Here is a 19,026-nt window from a genome sequence, read left to right as displayed (position 1 = left end):
CGACATATGAATGCATGTATTTATTTAATACTTACAGACTTCAGAACTATGTCAAAGTAGTTTATCAAACAACAAGGAAAAAATTCACACACATTTATAATCTCTCTCTAGAAAATTAAGGGAAGAAAATGTCATTACCAACTACTGAGAGTTAAAAAAAAAAAGCCAAAATACAACCTAGTGAGGAAAATAATACAATGACTTCATTTTACTTAGAGACAATGGACACAAGGCAATTTCCAGTTTTCTCTGACATCATGATCAGTAAGAGTAACTGGCATCTATTCAATGTTTACCACACTTCAAGAACTGCATTTAGAGCTGGAAGGGATGTCAAAAGATTATCATGGAACTCATATATTGCTGGTGAGAGTGTAAAATGGTGCAGCCACTTGGAAAACAGATTCTCAAAAAGTTAAACATAGACTTATGATAAGACCCAGCAATTGCATACCTACGTGTATAACCAAAAAACCTGAAAACAAATGTCCACACAAAAATTTTTACACAAATGTTCAAAGCAGCATTACTCACAATAGCTTCACACACACAATGGAAACAATCCAAATGTCTATCAGCTGGTGAATAGATAAGCAAAATGTGGTATACTATACAATGGAACATTAATATTCAACTATAATAAGGAATGAAGCACTGATATGGTCTATAACATGGATGAACCTTGAAATTCACCATGCTAAATGAAAGAAGACAGACACGAATCACACATATTTATATGAAATGTCTAGAACAGGCAAATCCAGAGAAACAGAAAATACACTAATGGTTGCCAGGGGCTGGCAGGAGGGAAGAATGGGGTGTGACTGCTTAATGGGTACTTTTTAAAATGTTTTAAAAATAGGTAATAGTGATTGATGGTTGTGCAAATCTGTAAATACACTAACAACTACTGATTGTGTGCTTAAAAAGGCTGAGTTTTATAATATGTCAATTTTATCTCAGTAAAGAGGTTACTGGATTTGCTCTATCTTGAGTAATCAACCACAACTACGTTTTGTTTTTTTTTTGCAACTACTTTCTTGAAGACTTCTAAGAATGGAATCTACAGACTTCTGCAGAAGGTCATTCCAGTATCATATGCCCTGAGAATGTTCCTTTTTATAACTTTTCTAAGAATGTAGAGGCTCAGATCCTGGAGTCTTTGCTGCAAAAGTCCCAGAACAATAATAATCTGAATTAACTGACAATTTGAAACTCTCAAAATTTCCAATCTTATCTCCTGAAAAAACATTCAATAAAAATTTTAAATTCACCCTTAGTTCCACTGAACTACAACAGCTGTTTTCATTTGTTCATTTCCTTCTAGCTGCCCACATGTAATTCATCTTATACACAGCTATAATCAGTGTATATATAATTTTGTATTCTTTTTCTCATTATACTGTAAACATGCTATGTTGTTAATATAGTTTTTTATAATAATCATTTTCAGTGTTGCAATAATATGCCTGATGTATTATTATTTTCCTAACTTTTCCCGTAATGTTGATCTTAAAGTCTCCTTTCCCCAATTTTTCTGTGTGTAGACAAGTTTTGTATAGATTTTTATATTTTCCTTCTTTTGAATTGTTTCCTTAGGCTGCTTTTCAACAGTAGAGCTTCTGGGTCATACAGTAGGAACATTTTTATAGCTCTTGCTTTCTAAACTAGTATGAGGCTTTCAATATTATTTTGTACTATGGAGTGTGTGTGTCTGTGGGTGTAGATATAGATAGGATAACAGACCGGAACTGGTACTGAAGGCTCTACTATTGAATTTAGTTTTTCAAATTGGGTCATCTTTACTTTTTATTATGAAAATAGTAAATTTATAAAGTATACAAATTGAAAGTGAAATGTTCCCCTATCCTTTCGGAGGATTGACTATAACACATCACCTTGTAAATTTGAGTTTGCCTAAGTGTGACAATTAAGAAAACAATTGCTTCTTGGAGGGAAACCTTGAAGGGAAAACTTCTTGGAGACAAACCTAGACAATGTATTAAAAAGCAAAGATATTACTTTGCCAACAAAGGTCCATCTAGTCAAAGCTATGGTTTTTCCAGTAGTCACGTACAGATATGAGAGCTGGACCATAAAAAAGGCAGAGTGCTGAAGAATTGATACTTTTGAACTGTGGTGTTGGAGAAGACTCTTGAGAGTCCCTTGGACTGCAAGGAGATCCAACCAGTCAATCCTAAAGGAAATCAACATTGAATATTATATTGGAAGGACTGATGCTGAAGCTCCAATACTTTGACCACCTGATGCGAAGAGCCAACTCGTTAGAAAAGACCCTGATGCTGGGAAAGATTGAGGGCATGAGGAGAAGGCAGCAACAGAGGATGAGATAGTTGAATGGCATCATCAATTCAATGGACATGAACTTGAGCAAACTCTGGGAGACGATGAGGGACAGGGAGGCCTGGCATGCTGCAGTCCATGGGGCTGCAAAGAATGGGACATGACTTGGCAACTGAACAACAACAAAAAGTGTGAAATGTGATTTACTGATCAAAGGCTCCACAATGGTCCACATACAGACCCTAGGAGCTGACAAAAGTTCACATGAGCTCTATGAAAGGAAAGAATTTCTGAGTAGAGCGCTATGGGGATATGAGCCCTAGTGAAACAAGGAGAAGAGCGAATGCATTCCACCAGGAAAAAGGCAGAAGCATGGTGCATTTCTGAAAGTAATAAGATGAAAGGAGAATCTAAGACAATCCCAGTGTCATCTGGACAGAAAGTAACTTGGCAGAAACACAGGGATTCATTTCATACAAATAATAAACAATCTCTACGGCAAACTGAATACCTAAAAGTATAAAAATAAGATTAGTGGAAAATAAAGACTGAACACAGGCTCATGTCACCAGTAGAGAATAAGAAAACAAATTTATTATAAAGAAAAAATAAATTTGTCTCCTGCTTATACTATAAAGCTCAAAGATGATTATTTGTTGGTCTAACTAGGTCATTTCTTGACTATACGACTATAGAACTTTAGAGGTTTTTAAGTTACAAATACATTCCTCAATTTTGCATTTTCTATGCTCAGCCAGCTTTGATGGAAATTGTTTTTAAGCCCCAAATCAGGTTGTCTCTTTATAACTCACACTTTCCTAATCATTTCTATAACTCATCTAGAGTGTGCTTATTCAGACACAGAAAACAAACGTATAGTTACCAAAGGGTAAAGGGGGTGCGGGTGGGATAAGTTAGGAGTTTGGGGTTAGATAGACAACTACTATATATAAAACAGATAAACAAGGTCCTATTGTATAGCACAAGGAACTACATTCAGTATCTTGTAATAAACCGTAATGAAAAAGAATATGTATATACATGTGTAATTGAATCACTCTGCTGTACACCAGAAACTAACACAACATTGTAAATCAACCGCGGTTGATGTTGAATCACTAAGTCTGTGCAACCCTATGGCCTGTAATGTAGCCCACCAGGCTCCCCGTCCATGGGATTTCCCAGGCAGGAGTACTGCAGTGGGCTGCCATTTGCTTCTCCAAGGGATCTTCCTGACCCAGGGATTGAACCCATGTCTCTTGCATTGGCAGGCGGGTTCTTTACCACTGAGTCACCAGGAAAGCCCAACTATAATTCAATTTTAAAAAGCACAAATATTGTGCTTATATCCTATCTTTACAATTTAAGTCTGTACTAGTTTGTAGACTGCTTGGTAAGGGCTCTGAACTGTCTGTGTGGATAAATTCTTTATCCTCAACAGGAACATCAAATCTAGGGAGCATATTCTTTTCATTCTTATTCAGCCATACAATGAATACTAAACTACAGCTAGATAATCACAGAACCCCACTTAATTCTGTGATGGAAATGGATGGAAATTTGCAATGTAATGACTTCACACTTGGATTATTAATACCACCAGCCATACTGGAGATGACCATTCTCTTTACTAAAAAGTTTGCCAAACATAAAAGACCTTAGCACTTAAAATATTGCCTATTACCCTAGTTACATCTCACCCTATCCCCATTCTACTAAACTTTATGCTGCAGAGACACCCAAGTAGTATTGTTTCTGGAACACACGATGCTTCTTCACATCTCAAGGCCTTTGTATATGCTCTTCCTTTGTTTGGCTTCCCAGGTGGCGCTAGTGGTAAAGAACCCATCTGTCAATGCAGGAGTCATAAGAGACATGAGTGTGAGTTCAATCCCTGGATTGAGAAGACCCCCTGGAGGAGGAAATGGCAACCCACTCCAGTCTTCTTGCCTGGAGAATCCCATGGACAAGGGAGCCTGGCAGGCTACAGCCCATGGGGTGGCAAAGAGTCCAACACAACTGAAGTGACTCAGCATGCATACACCTTTCATCCACCTGAGCATCTGTTGGGTCTTTTTATCCCTTACAACTCATTTAAAAGTCACCTCCTGCAAGATCTGCCAAGTCCACCCTAAGAATTCTATGATGCTTTCTTCTGTGCTATTTCTGTATCTGTAATAAAATTCTACTGTTGCACTGAATAGAATTTACTGAAAAAAGAAAAAACAAATCTCTTTGCATGCATTTACTACATTAGACATAATTTCAGACTCAATAAAAATTTATCCAGAAAAGGAATGGGAGGAAAGAATGGAGAAATGGAGGGCGGGAAACCCAGAGAAGCTTCTGGATCTCTGCTGTGCAGGAACCGTGTCTTATTCATCTCCGTATCTCCACAGGGCTGGGCATTACTTAGGACATACAGGGCTTCATTCAATGCTTGATTAATTAATTTGACATAAATCTTAAAGGAAAAAACAATGAATCACCTTGGCAAGAAAGTCTTACCAAAGGAAGAACTTCCATTAATTCAAACAAGGTATTATTCAAGCCAAATCAATTGTGGAGCATAAAAGCCCACTGGGGGCCCAGCCTGAGATACTATGGAATCTTAGTGCCAAGAACAAAGCGAGACATTCAAAGGCATGAGACATGATTCTTTCCCTGAAAGGGCCCATAGTTTAGATGGGGAATTAAGTTCATGAAAAGATAATTACCATATAACATAATAAGAACCATATCTAGGACATATTCAGAGTACCATGGTACAAAGAAGAGATGTGTACTACCTATATGGAGGTAATGGTGGGGGGCAGGCATGACTCAGGAAAGATTTCCTGGAGGAGATGGTCCCAGGCTCAATCCTACACAATCATGACATGTCTTAACATGTTTGGGTGGGTTGGTCCATGAAGGGGGTTACTTGCTCCATGGTTCACTCTCCTAGGAATGAACTCCTCGTGAGAGAAAGTGAATCCTAGAACATAAGGTAGGGTAAGATCAATGGGTTAGTGCTGGTGAGGCAGGCAATACTGTCTCAAATTGAACCAGACAAAGAATGAAAAAGAAGAAATAGGGGACTTCCCCATGTGGTCTAGAGGCTAAGACTCTGAGCTCCCAATGCAAAGGGTCTGTGTTTGATCCCTGGTCAGGAACTAGATCCTACATGCTGCAAATAAGAATTTGCATACTACAAATTAATGTTTGCACACTGCAGCTAGGATCCGGCATAGCCAAAGAAATAATATTAAAGAAGAAGATCTAGGCCCCAGAGGACGCTGTGCATCAGAGCATGGGGTGGCAGAATATTTTTACCATTGTAGCCAGAGGGTAAAAGGAAGAAAGTGGGTGTGGGAAGTGGTGGCAGAAAGAAAAACATTCATGGAACACAAGCTGGGGGAAATGGCTACACACAAAGTAGCCTAAAGAACTTTATTCCAGAGCAGATTTGAACTGTCCCTGGGGACTCTCTGAACTAGTTGGGAAAGAATCTGACGGAAGCCACAGTTTCCACATTGGGAGGCTAATGCACAGCCAAAGAAATATTTACTTGCTGCTGTTATGGGCACTTTATTATTATTATTTTAAATACCAGGATGCTTTGCCCTATGTTGCATAAGAAAAGTATGAGACACGATTCCAGCCCGCAAGGAGTTTACAACTGTGTTGAGAAAGCAATTATGTGTGTTAGTTTTTAAATGCTATAGAAACACACTCAGGATGGAAAAACTGTGAAAGACTTCCCAGAAAAGGAGGGAATGAAACTAGAATACAAAGATAACGATACTGGACCAAGTCCTTAAGATAGTTACAGAAAATATATGTGTAAAAAAATGTGAAGTAAAATAAGGCAGCATAAACAAGCTTAAGAGATTTTTTTTTAAATAAGCATTTTTTTATATTATGAGTGCCCTTGCAGATGGTAGGAAAGTGGGAACCCAGGGAATATAGACTCAGGTGTGAGAGTGGTTGCCAAATCTTGGGTAGAAAGTCTCAGGAGTAAAAACAGTCTGGAGAAAAACAAGGTCCTCAGGGTTGGGTGGTAGGTAAGAAGCTGATCTAAAGTGAAGGAGCTACAAGAATCTGATGGACAAGTAGGTCAGGGAAGGAGTATGGAAGCATTTCCTGACTCAGGTGTAGTACTTACAGAGAACTTTCCATGGAATCCTCAAGCAACAGGTAAGCTGTTATCTGTTGGTCCCCAGACTCCAACTAGGCCACCCGAACTCAATCACCTGTGCTGCCTGGTCTTGGCACCAGGAACTGTCTAGAGATGGCAAGGCAGTAGGCTTCTGATTCTCCCTTCAGATATCTGAGAAGGAGGGGTGAGCTTCTTTTCTTTTCTTCTTTTAATTCAGCTTTTCTTCTTTTAAAAATAATTTTATTTATTTATTTATGGCTGTGCTGGGTCTCCACCACTGCTTGGGCTTTTCTCTAGTTTTGGTGAACAGGGGCTACTCTCTATTTGTGGTGCGTGGACCTCTCATTGCAGAGGCTTCTCTTGTTATGGAACACGGGCTCTAGGGCACAAGGGCTTCAGTAGCTGTGGCTCCTGGGCTCTGGAGCACAGGTTCAATAGTTGTGGCACGCAGGTGTAGTTGCATATGGGATATTCCCAGACCAGAGATCGAACCCGTGCTTCCTACATTAGCAGGTGGATTCTTTACCATTGAGCCACCAGGGAAGCCCTTGGATGAGCTTCTAATTGCTAGAGATGAGGCCTATTAGATGTGGGCATAACTAAAAGTTTGATTCTGCCTCTACTGTCAAGGAGCAAATTAGGGAAGTCACTAAGAAGTACAGGCAAGCCCGGTACAAAAGGTACAATGCAGAGTCTGTCCTCGGCCCCTCGGCTCTCCAACCACCATCACGCTGGAAGGGCATCAGAATGTGGTCTTACTGTTCACCTCAGGTTAGAGGACACTGCACAAGGGTATTAAGACCTTGCATTTGTCTTCTGATCTGCCCTTAAAATCTAAGAATTTTGAAGGGGAAACTAAGGAATAATTAACCCATTCCAGAGAAAAAACAATAGACAGGCATAGCAAGTCTATAACATCTGTAGCACCTAATGACCTCCTTGATCCAAAGATAAGGATTTACAACTCAGGTTCCATTTATGATTACACTTGGTAGGGTATGAACCATATAGAACTATTGTTCTATTACTGGAAGACTGTAGTTGTACTTAGCATATGTGTATTCTGGGAGCAGGTACTATTTTTGGATTATATATTTCCCCTCTCTATCCTCTGGTTTTATTGTTTGTTGTTTGCTTTTGTTTATTTGTTGTGATGTTTCATAAACTGATATATCTGAAAAACTGTAAAGCCACTATTAAAATGTCATTACTTAAATAAATAAAATTTAAGAATTTTGAAATTGGAAAAAAAAAAAGAATTTGAAATTGAAAAAAGGTGAAGGTTTCCAATGTTCCCTTTTACATTGTTTTAGCTAATGATATACTTTGAAAAATATATGTATTCTCTCCTTTAACTGTATAATGAAATCTTATTTTTGGCTCTCTGTTTCACTATTTCTTATTTTTTTTGTTTCACTATTTCGTTGGTTTTTTTTTTTCTTAGTAACAGCATTCTCATCAATTTTTCTTTCTTTTTAATTGAAAAACAATACATGCTCATTTTAAAAGCTAAAAAAATATAAAAGTCAAAGATTAAAAGTCATAGTTTTGTAGTAATCATTTAACTTTTTAAAAGTGGAGTACAGTTGATTTACAATGTTGTGCTAATTTAATTTTGAAGTATTTCCTTTCAGTCTTTTTTTCTGAGAAGTTATTCTTTTCTTCTTTCTGAAAACATTATTGTACTTTACTTCTACTTGAGCTTCTGAATCTTGTAAACAGCGCCTGAGGGAGACAGTTTCCAGATGAACCGTTTGTGCCAATTACATAATTTTGTCCCAGAAGAATAACAACTCATAAAGAAACTGCTTTTAAGTTGAATCCAGATAGCACACGATACACATTCCTACACAGCATCATCGGTGTGCTCAGTTCTATCACAGTGATTTTGGGAAGATGAGTGTTCAACCAAGAACTTGGGATGGCCTTCCGTCTACTGGTAGTCCTCTCGGAAGTATGCCAGGACTTTCATAACATATATTCTGTTCTTAAGTTCTTCATTTTGATTTGTTTTTCAGTCAACTAAATGTTTTGCTTTGTTTTTCAAGAAGGTTATGTAAACTGTTGGCACCGTTTTGAACTCTGGCACACATGACTATCTGTTACTGTCATGAATGAAACAAAGTGCAGCTGGATACAAGACTCCCTGGTCACAGCCTTCCCCTGAAAACTCTGGCTCACCTTCTGACATTTGATGTCATCCACAGCTACCATCTCTCCCACAGTTTTCAAACTCTTTCATTTCTCCCTCTGAGTTCCCAAGACACTGACTGTCAAATGTGTTTTCCACATTCGTTGCTTCACCTCAATGTAAATCCTACTTTTTTCACCATCTCCAATTTGTATTTTAATTTTGCTACTGTATGGTATTTACCTACATCTATCCAACTTTTTGTCCTGTTTTCATCTCAACCTATTTGTTCCTCTTGCTTTTATGCTTCAGTTCCACAGGAGCCTTGTCTTCTTACATCAACAAAGGATACAGAAAAGTTTTTAAATTTCTTATAATTGTTATAAAAAAATAATTTTCAGTTGCTCTTCCTTTAAATCTTCATGACAATACTCCCTTTCCCTTGTTCTAAAAGTTTTCTAAGTCCCATATTATTATGTGACCTCTCATTTGAGGATGAGAAAGATACCTAGATCTGGTGTTTGACAACAAACAGAATTCGTGGACTGACACTGGTCCCATTCTGTCAATCTATGTGCCAGTGGATTCCCCTGCTCCAGTCTACAGCTGTATGGTTGACGACCACAACTTCTTGTCTAATTCCTGGTGTCAACAGGTTTCCATCTGCTAAACTTAGATAAGATCCAACTACTAGGTTTATTGTCATGCGGAAATGATAGAATTTTAAAAAAAAGACTACTACAATCTCCAGTGTATTACTTGAGATGCTTTTGACTATGAGTAACAGAAAATCCATCTCTAGTTGGTTTTGACAGAAATAAAATTTATGGGCTCAAATAACTGGGAAGTTCTGTACTATGGTGGGCATCTGGCATTTAAAAAAATTTTTTTATTATGGAAAACTTCAAATCTGTACAAAGTACACAAAATGGTAAAATGAACCCCCTATGTACTCATCACCCAACTTCAATACTTTAAGATTCTGCCATTCTTATATCATGGATGCTTCCACCTTCTCCCTACCCCTATGTGATTGTTATTTTGGTAATGGAAGTTCTCAGGTAACATTTACATAAACAGAAGTGCACAAATCTTAACTAAAATTTTAACAAATGGCCACATCTGAATAACCCACATCAAATTTAGATGAACTTCTATTTGCTCAGAAAGTTGTCTTCTCTATCTTTCTAGTCATCTTATAGCTCCCCACCACTAGCCCGAGGCTACCGCTGTTCCATTTTTCCTCTGGAGATTAGTTTTACCTCTTTCACAATTTTATATAAATGAAACCATTCAACATAAGCTTTTCAATGTCTGGTTTCTCTCACACAGCATTATGTCTATGAGATTCATCCATTTGTTGCATGGATCAATAGTACACTCTTTTTTGTGGTGAGCAGTATGCTACTGTATGCATATAACCATGTTGTTTATTCTCCTATTTATGGATATGTGGGCTATTAGTTTTGCACATGGAATAAAGATCCTATGAACACTCTTGCACAAGCCTTTTTGTGGAATGTTTCCATTACTCCTGTACAGATATGCAGAAGTGAAATTACTAATTTAAAGGGTAGGTGTTTCTATGTTTTTTTAATTATTTCTTTATTTTTGGCTGTGCTAGGTCTTTACTGCTGTGCATGGGTTTTCTCTAGTTGCAGTGAGTGGGAGCTAGTCTTCACTGCGGTGAGCTACTCTTGTTGCAGAGCACAGGCTCCAGGTCCATGGGGGTCAGTGGTAGCAGCACAGAGGCTCATTAGCTGTGGCTCCTGGGCCCTAGAGTGCCTGGGCTCAGTAGTTATGAGGCATGGGCTTTAGTTGCCTGAGGCATGTGGAGTCTTCCCAGATCAGGAATCTAACCAGCGTCCCCTGCAGGCAGATTCTTATCTACTGTACCATCAGGGAAGTCCTATGTTAAACTTTCTAAAGTGAAGTCACTCAGTCATGTCTGACTCTTTGAGACCCCATGGACTGTAGCCTACCAGGCTCCTCGGTCCATGGGATTTTCCAGGCAAGAGTACTGGAGTGGGTTGCCATTTCCTTCTCCAATTAACTTTCTAAGAAACCGCCAATAAATTTTCCATTCACAGCGTATGAACATTCCAGTGGTCCACATTTTTTGCCAACATTTGGTATTTTCAGCCTTACTATTGCAGGTAATCTAGGGAATAGGAAGTATCTCATTGCTGTTTTTTGGCGGCCCATGAGTTTTTTGAGGGCGGCTGCTGCTCTGGGTCTTTGTTGCTGAGCATGGGCTTTCTCTAGCTATGGCAAGCTGGGGCTACTCTTCACTGTGAAATGTGGGCTTCTCATTGCTATGGCTTCTCTTGTTGTGGAGCATGGGCTCTCAGCTGTGGGCTTCAGTAGTTGCCATGAGTGGGCTCAGGAGTTGCAGGTCACGGGCTTAGCTGCCCCATAGCTTGTGGGATCTTCCCAGACCAGGGATCAAACCGTGTCCCCTGCATTGGCGGGTGGACCCTTAACCACTGGAGCACCAGAGAAGCTCTCTCATTGTCTTTTAATTTGCATTTCCTTGCTGATTGATGGTATTTTGTATTTTTATGTTTATTAGCCATTTACAGAATGTCTTCTATTGTGAAATATTTGTTTAGGTCTTTTAAATATTTGGGGGTAGGTGTCATTTACTGAGTTGTGGCAGTAATTTATTTCATATTCTTGATACAAGTTTTCTGTCAGGTATATTTGGTGACTCCCTTCCAACTCTGTCTATGGGGTCCAAGTTCATTTCCTTAACTGCATCTTTTGATGGGCAGAAGTTTTAAATTTTGATTGTTTAATGTATCAATGTTTGTTTTAAAGTTTTTGCTTTCTGTGCCTTAGAAAATTTTGTATGATTTTCAGGTTGCAAAAAAAAATTCTATATTTTCTTCTAAAGGCTTTATAGTTTTTTGCTTGCTTCTTGTTTTTGGCCACGAGGGGCTTGTAGTAACTTAGTTCTTCAAGTAGGGATTGAACCCAGGTCCTTGGCAGTCAAAGCCCAGAATCTTAACCACTAGACCAACAGGGAATTTCCTAAACAATTTACATTAATAGTTTAAATTTTTACATTTAGGTTTCTGAGCCACCTTGAATTATGGATGGCATATGCAGTGATTGAGTTTTTTTTTTTAGATAGCCAGTTTTTCCAATATCACTTCTTGAAATTTCTTTTTTTTTTCCATTAAATTGCTTTGGTGCCTTTAGCAAAAATCAGTTGACTGTATATATGTGTGTATATTTCTGGAATTCTATTTCTATTTCTCTATGTGTCTACCCTTATACTAATACCATGATATACTGATTATTGCCATTTTATAACTAAACCTTGATGAGAATAAATCCTTCAGCTTTGCTCTTTTTCAATACTATTTTGGCTATACTAGGTCCTTGGCATTTCCATATGTTTTAGAAGTAGCTGATATGTTTTTATTTACAAAACAAATAAGCTGGGATTATAATTGGCATTGCATTGCACCTATAGAATTATTTTCAAGAAGTGCTATGTCAACAATATCGTGGCTTCCAATTCATGAAATTATATATCTTCATGTAGTTAGAGCTTTAATTCCTTGAGCCGTATTTTGCACTTTTCAGTGTAGAGCTATGCATGTTAAATTTAAGTATTTTATTGTTAATGCTATTAAAATATCATTGGTTTTAAAATCTCATATATATTTTGTTCGTTGTTCAGTTGCTAAACTGTGTCCAACTCTTTGCAGTCCCATGGATTGCAGCAAGCCAGCTTCCCTGTCCTTCACTGTCTCCTAGAGTTTGTCCACTGAGTCAGTGATACTATTCAACCATCTTATCCTCCGTCACCCCTTTCTCCTCTGCCTTCAATCTTTCCCAGCATCTGGGTCTTTTCCAATGAGTTGGCTCTTCACTTCAAGTGGCCAAAGTACTGGAGCTTCACCTTCAGTCTTTCCAATGAATGTTCAGGGTTGATTTCCTTTAGGATTGACTGGTTTGATTGCATTGCTTTCCAAGGGACTCTCAAGAGTCTTCTCCAGCACCGCAATTCAAAAGCATCAATTCTTTGGTGCTCAGCTTTCCTTATGGTCAGCTCTCACATTCATACATGACTACTGGAAAAACCATAACTCTGACTATACGGACCGTTGTCAGCAAAGTGATGTCTCTGCTTTTTAATACACTGTCTAGGTTTGTCATAGCTTTTCTTCCAAGGGGCAAGCATCTTTTTATATATAAAAATACAATTAGCATTTCTATTGGCCTTATATCTTAAGATTATGTTGTTAAATTCACTTATTGATGATAATGATTTTTTGATGATTAATTTTCTACATATAAATTATCTGTGTATAGGAACAGTTTTTACTTCTGCTTTTCCAATCTTGACTTCTTTGACTTTTCCTTACCTTACTGCATTAGCAAGACAGTCAGGAAAATGGTGAGTAGAAATTGTGAGAGTGAAAAAAAAAAAAGAAATTGTGAGAGTGGCACCTTTGCCTTCTTCTCAGTCTTAAATGGAAAATGTTCAATGGTTTATCATTTATTTTTTAAAATTGTCAACTTAGTTGACTTTTTTTTGGTCCACGCAGCACAGCTTGCGGGATCTTAGTTCCCTGACCAGGGATTTCAGGACAGAGAAAATGCCACGTCCTAACCACTGGATTCCTGGGGAATTTCCAGGAACTTAACCATTTTGAATGATGTTAGCTGAAGATTACTTTGTAGATCTGTATTTATCAGACTGAGGAAATTCCCTTCTAATTCCAGATCCACGTGTCAAGTATGGGTGATGAATGTTGTCAAATGTTTTTTCCTGCATCTATGGAGATGATCATATATATATTTTTTCCTTATTCTGTTAATATGGTAAGTATGCTTATTTTCAAATACAAAATCAGTTTACATTCCTGGGATTAAACCCACTTGGTCATGATGTATTAATCCTCATACATATTCCTGGGTTCAGTATTTTCTTAGGGAGTTTTATGTCTCTGTTATAAGAGATTTTTTAATTTTTAAAATATGTTTACTATGTTTTAGTCTCAGGATTATACTAGCCTCATAAAATTAATTAAGAAAGGTTTCTTCGGGGACTTCCCTGGTGGTCCAGTGACTAATAATCATTGTTCCCAATACAGGGGTCTTGGATTCAACACCTGGTCAGGGAACTGAATCCCACATGCTATAATTAAGACCCAGCACAACCAAATAAATGAATATTTTTTAAAAAGAAAGGCTTCTTCTTTTATTTCCTAAAAGAGTTGTCAGGCTGTTTTGGTTTCTTTCATAATGTTTTATATAATTTACCAGTTAGATTCTCTAGGACTGGAGTTTTCTTTGGAGAAATGTTTTCTTTTAATTACAAATTCAGTTTCTTCCACAAAGTCTGACAGGCCTATTCAGATTTTTAATTTCATCTTGTGTCAATTTAGGCAAGTTGTATTTTTCCAGGAAATTTTTCTGTTTCACTAAATTAAATTTACTGGCAAAAGTTTTCTTCGAATTCCCTTATTATTCTTTGAAGTTTATGTATCTGTGATGATACTCCCTCTTTCTTTTCCAATATTGGTAACTTGTGGGTTTTTCAATTTTGCTGATCATTTGAAAAAATCCATTTGGCTTTGTTAATTTACTGTGTTGTCCATTTTCCATTTAGCTGATACCTTCTATTTTCTTAATTTACTTCTTCTTGTGTTTACTTTGCTTATGTTTTTCTAGCTTCTGGAAATACACAAAACAAATTTTAATCATTCCTTCTTTCAAATACAGACATATCTTATTTTATTACACTTCACAAATACTGTCTTTTTTTTTTTTTCCTTTACAGATTGAAGGTTTGTGGTAACCTTGTGTCAAGCAATTCTATCGGCACCATTTTTCCAGTAGCACTGGCTTACTTTGTGTTTTTGTGGTAATTCTCACAATATTTCACACTTTTCATTATTATTATGTTTGTGATGGTGACCAGTGATACCTGATATTACTACATACTACTCACTGAAGTCGAGATGGTTGACATTTTTTGGCAATAAAGTCTTTCTAAAATAAGGTATGTATATATTTTTTATATGTAATATTATTGCACACTTAATAGTCTAAGTATAGTGTAATCATAACTTACATGCACTGGGAAATCAAAAAGTTCCTGTGACTCAATTTATTGCAATATTTTCCTTATTGCAATGGTTTGGAACTGAACCCGTAGTATCTCCGAGGTACGCCTGTATGAACCATTAAAGCTGGGCACTTTCCTCTAAGCAACGCATTCACGAAAACTCACAAATGCTCACGTTTGTTTTCCTTATCATTCACATGAAAACATTTTCCAGTTTCTCTCTGATATTCTTTTGCCCCATGTGTTATTTGGAAATATATTATTTAATTTAAATCTTTGGGAATTTTCTAGATATCTTTTTGTTACTGATTTCTAATGAAATTCAACTGTGATCAGAGAATATACTCTTTTAGATTTCAGACTTCAGACTTGCTTCATGGACCTATAAGTGGCCTATTTTGGTAAAAGTTCCAGGCTACCTGAAAAGATCCTGTATTCTGTAATTGTTGGGTGTTGGATTCTATAAATATTAATTAGGTCAAGGTGGTTAACAGTGCTATTCAGATCTTCTATATATCCACAGATTTCTGACCTAGTTGTTATATTAATTACTCTAAAGCAGGGGTCTCCAACCTCTGAACTGCAAACTAGGCCCTCCTGTCAGATCAGCGGTAGCATCAGATTAGAAATAAAGTGCACAATAAATGTAATACATGTGAATCCATCCCCCACTTTCCAGTCCATGGAAAAATTGTTTTCCACAAACCTGGTCCCTGGTGCCAAAAAGGTTGGGAGCTGCTGCTCTAAAGGGGTGTGAAAATCTCCAACTACAACTGTGGATTTGAATCTTTTCCCTTTAGTTTTGCCAGTTTTGTGCATCATCTATTTTAAAGCTACATTACTAGGTGCATATACATTTGTAGTTATGTCTTCTTGTTATACTGGGGTTTTTACAATTATAAAAAGTCCCTATTTATTTCTGATAATACTCCCTGTTTTGAAGTTTCTACTTTTGTCCACTATTAAAATATTAATTCTGAGTTTCAAATGATTCATGTCTGCATGGCAAAATTTTTCATCTTTTCCCATACTTTCATTTTCAGCCCTGTGTCTTTGTGTTAAAAGTACATGCCACATAGACAACTTATAGTTGGGTCATGCTTTTTTTTTTTTTTTCGAATTTGCGTGTCATCCTTGCGCAGGGGCCATGCTAATCTTCTCTGTATCGTTCCAATTTTAGTATATGTGTTGCCGAAGCGAGCACTGGGTCATGCTTTTTATCAGGTTTGACAATCTCTGCCTTTTAACTACAGAGTTTAGTCTAACATTTACATTTGGTTTGGCTGAGTTTAGATTTGCCATTTTGCTACCTGTTTTCTATTTGTGCCATCTGTTCATTTGCTTGCTTGTTTCTCCTTTGGGGTTAACTGAGAAAAAGGCTTTAGTATTGCATTTTGATTTCTCCCTTGGCTTTTTTAAAAAAGCTCTATTAAAATACAATTCACATATGATACAATTCACCCATTTAAATTACAATTCAATGTTTTGTTTTTTTTAAATACACTCATAGGGTGTATAACCATTACCAAAATCTAATATTAGAACATTTTCATCCCCTAAAAAGAGACCTCATATCTATTATCTGTCTTTCTCCATTTCCCCTCAACTATTAATCAACTTTCCATCTCTATAAATCTGCCTATTCTGGACCTTTCATATAAATACAGTCATACAATATGTGGTCATCTTTGACTGAATCTGTTCATCTTTTCATAATGTTTTCAAGGTTCATCCATTTTGTAGCATGTGTCAGTCAGTACCACATTTCTTTTTCTTACTGAACAGTATTCTATTGAATACTCACCAACAGCCAGATATCCTGGAATGTGAAGTCAAATGGGCCTTAAGAAGCATTACCATGAACAAAGCTAGTGGAGGTGATAGAATTATAGTTGAGCTATTTCAAATCCTAAAAGATGATGCTGTTAAAGTGTTGCACTCAATATGCCAGCAAATTTGGAAAACTCGGTAGTAGCCATAGGACTGGAAAGGTTCGTTTTTATTCCAATCTCAAAGAAAGGCAATGCTACCACACAACTACATTCACTTCACATGCTAGCAAGGTAATGCTCAAAATCCTTAAGCTAGGCATCAACAGTATGCAAACTGAGAACTTTCAGATGTACAATTTGGGTTTAGAAAAGGTAGAGGAACCAGAGATCAAATTGCCAACATTTGTTGGATTGTAGAGAAAACAACGGTATTCAGGAAAACATCTATTTTGGCTTCTCTGACCATGCTAAAGCCTTTGACGGTGTGGATCAAAACAAACTGAAAAATTCTTAAAGAGGTGGAAAATTCTTAAATTCTTTTTTTTTTTTTTTTTAAAGAAAATTCTTACCTGTCTCCTGAGAAATCTGTATGCAGGACAAGAAGCAACAGTCAAAATCTTACACGGAACAACAGACTAACTCAAAATTGAGAAAGGAGTACGTTAAGGATGTATATTGTCACTCTGCTTATTTAACTTATATGCAGAGTACATCATGCAAAATGCCAGGCTAGATGACTCAGCGGGAATCAAGATTGCTGGGAGAAATATCAACAACCTCAGATATACAGATGATACCACTCTAATGGCAGAAATGAAGAGGAACTAAAGAGCCTCTTGAAGGGGTTGAAAGAGAGTGAAAAATCTGCCTTAAAACTCAACATTCAAAAGATGAAGATCATGGCATCCAGTCCCATCTTTTCATGGCAAATATATGGGAAAAAAGTGGAAACAGTGGCAGATTTTATTATCTTGGGCTCCAAAATCACTGTGGGTGGTGACTGCAGCCACGGAATTAAAAGACACTTGCTCCTTAGAAGAGAAGCTATGACAAACCTAGACAGCATATTAAAAAGCAGAGACATCACTTTGCCAACAAAGGTCCATATAATCAAAGTACAGTTTTTCCAGCAGTCATCGATGGATGTGAGAGTTGGACCATAAAGAAGGCTGAGAGCCGAAGAATTGATGCTTTCAAATTCTGGTGTTGGAGAAGACTCTTGAGAGTCCCTGGGATAGCAAGGAGATCAAGCCAGTCAATCCTAAAGGAAATCAACCCTGAATACTCATTGGAAGGACTGATACTGAAGCTGAAGTTCAGTACTTTGGCTACTTGATACAAAGAGCTGACTCACTGGAAAAGACCCTGATGCTGGGAAAGACAGAGGGCAGGAGGAGAAGGGGGACAGAGGATGAGATGGTTGGATTATATCACTGATCAATGGACATAAGTGTGAGCAAACTCCAGGGGATAGTGAAGGACAGAAGCCTAGCATGCTGTAGTTCGTGGGGTCGCAAAGAGTCGGACATGACTGAGTGACAGAAACTTTCTTTCAGTTACTTGTGTGTTTATATTGATCACACAAAATGTATTTCTTATTATAGGCTATGGTTGAAAAAGTTAGAAAGTCATGGTCTAGAAAATCTACTAGAGATAGAAGGACATAGCCATTCAGTTCAGTTTAGTTGCTCAGTCATTAGATGTCTTCAATAGCTGCCATGTTCAGCAAATATTTTCAGAGTTATGTATCTAAAACGCAAATCTGATATCACTGTTCTGCATAAAACCCTTCATCATTCTGAAACCAATGGAAAGTAAAATGTAGTCATGTAAGAATAAATGCAGCCAGACCACTTAGAAGACTACTGTAACAAAGGGGGCAAATTATAATAAAGATCTAAAATAAGGCAGTGGCTTTGGGAATAGAAAGGGGGTGGCTCTACCAACAGACGACGATATACTGAGAAATGAATGGTAGTGATATTCACCAATCCAGAGAACACAGTTAGTAGATCATTTTAGAATAGAAGAAGGTATGGCTTTGGATATGATGAATCTGGAGAAGCAACAGCATTTCCAAGTGGTAAAGTCCAGGAAGAATATATAGGTATGGAGTTTAGCAAGTAAATAGTAGTTGAAACAATAAGTATGAATAAAGTCATTAAGGATAAGTACACAGAGTAAGAAAAATAAAAGGCAAATAATGAGATCCTGGGGAACTTCAGCATTTAAGAAGAAAACAGGGAGTGACACCCCCATCCACACACACACAAAACTAAAAACTCAGAAAGGTATGAAGAGAACCGAGACAGTAACATTACATAAACTAAGGAAGACAAAACGAAGCAACATAAACTCAAACAGATGAGTAACAACATGAAATATGAATGAATGAAATGCTCCTTTAAAAACAAAGATTATCGGGCTATTAAAAGACAAAGATTCTCAGACTAGATAAAAATGAAACAGAAAAAATTCAAAAGACTCATGTCTAATTTAAGAAAAAGGATGAAAGTGAAAGAGTAGAAAAAGTTATACTGAGCAAACACAAACTGAAAACTGGTGCGGCTATAACTGGCACCATAGCTGA

The 19,026-nt window shown here is 37.3% G+C and overlaps 1 protein-coding gene and 1 non-coding gene across 3 annotated transcripts in view; both read right to left on the bottom strand.

The window, feature by feature from the left end:
- The window catches only part of DIPK1A (divergent protein kinase domain 1A), a 117,312-nt gene that overhangs the window by 61,141 nt on the left and 37,145 nt on the right, over window positions 1–19,026 (bottom strand). The window lies entirely within an intron of this gene.
- Window positions 15,762–15,868, bottom strand: LOC122437453. The gene has a single exon (XR_006268278.1). It is a non-coding gene; the product is annotated as a U6 spliceosomal RNA (small nuclear RNA).

This window comes from Cervus canadensis, chromosome 2 (genome assembly GCF_019320065.1).
Source record: "Cervus canadensis isolate Bull #8, Minnesota chromosome 2, ASM1932006v1, whole genome shotgun sequence".
Classification (NCBI taxonomy): domain Eukaryota; kingdom Metazoa; phylum Chordata; class Mammalia; order Artiodactyla; family Cervidae; genus Cervus; species Cervus canadensis.
Note: the sequence above shows the minus strand (reverse complement) of the source record. Positions and strands in the feature narration are given on the sequence as shown.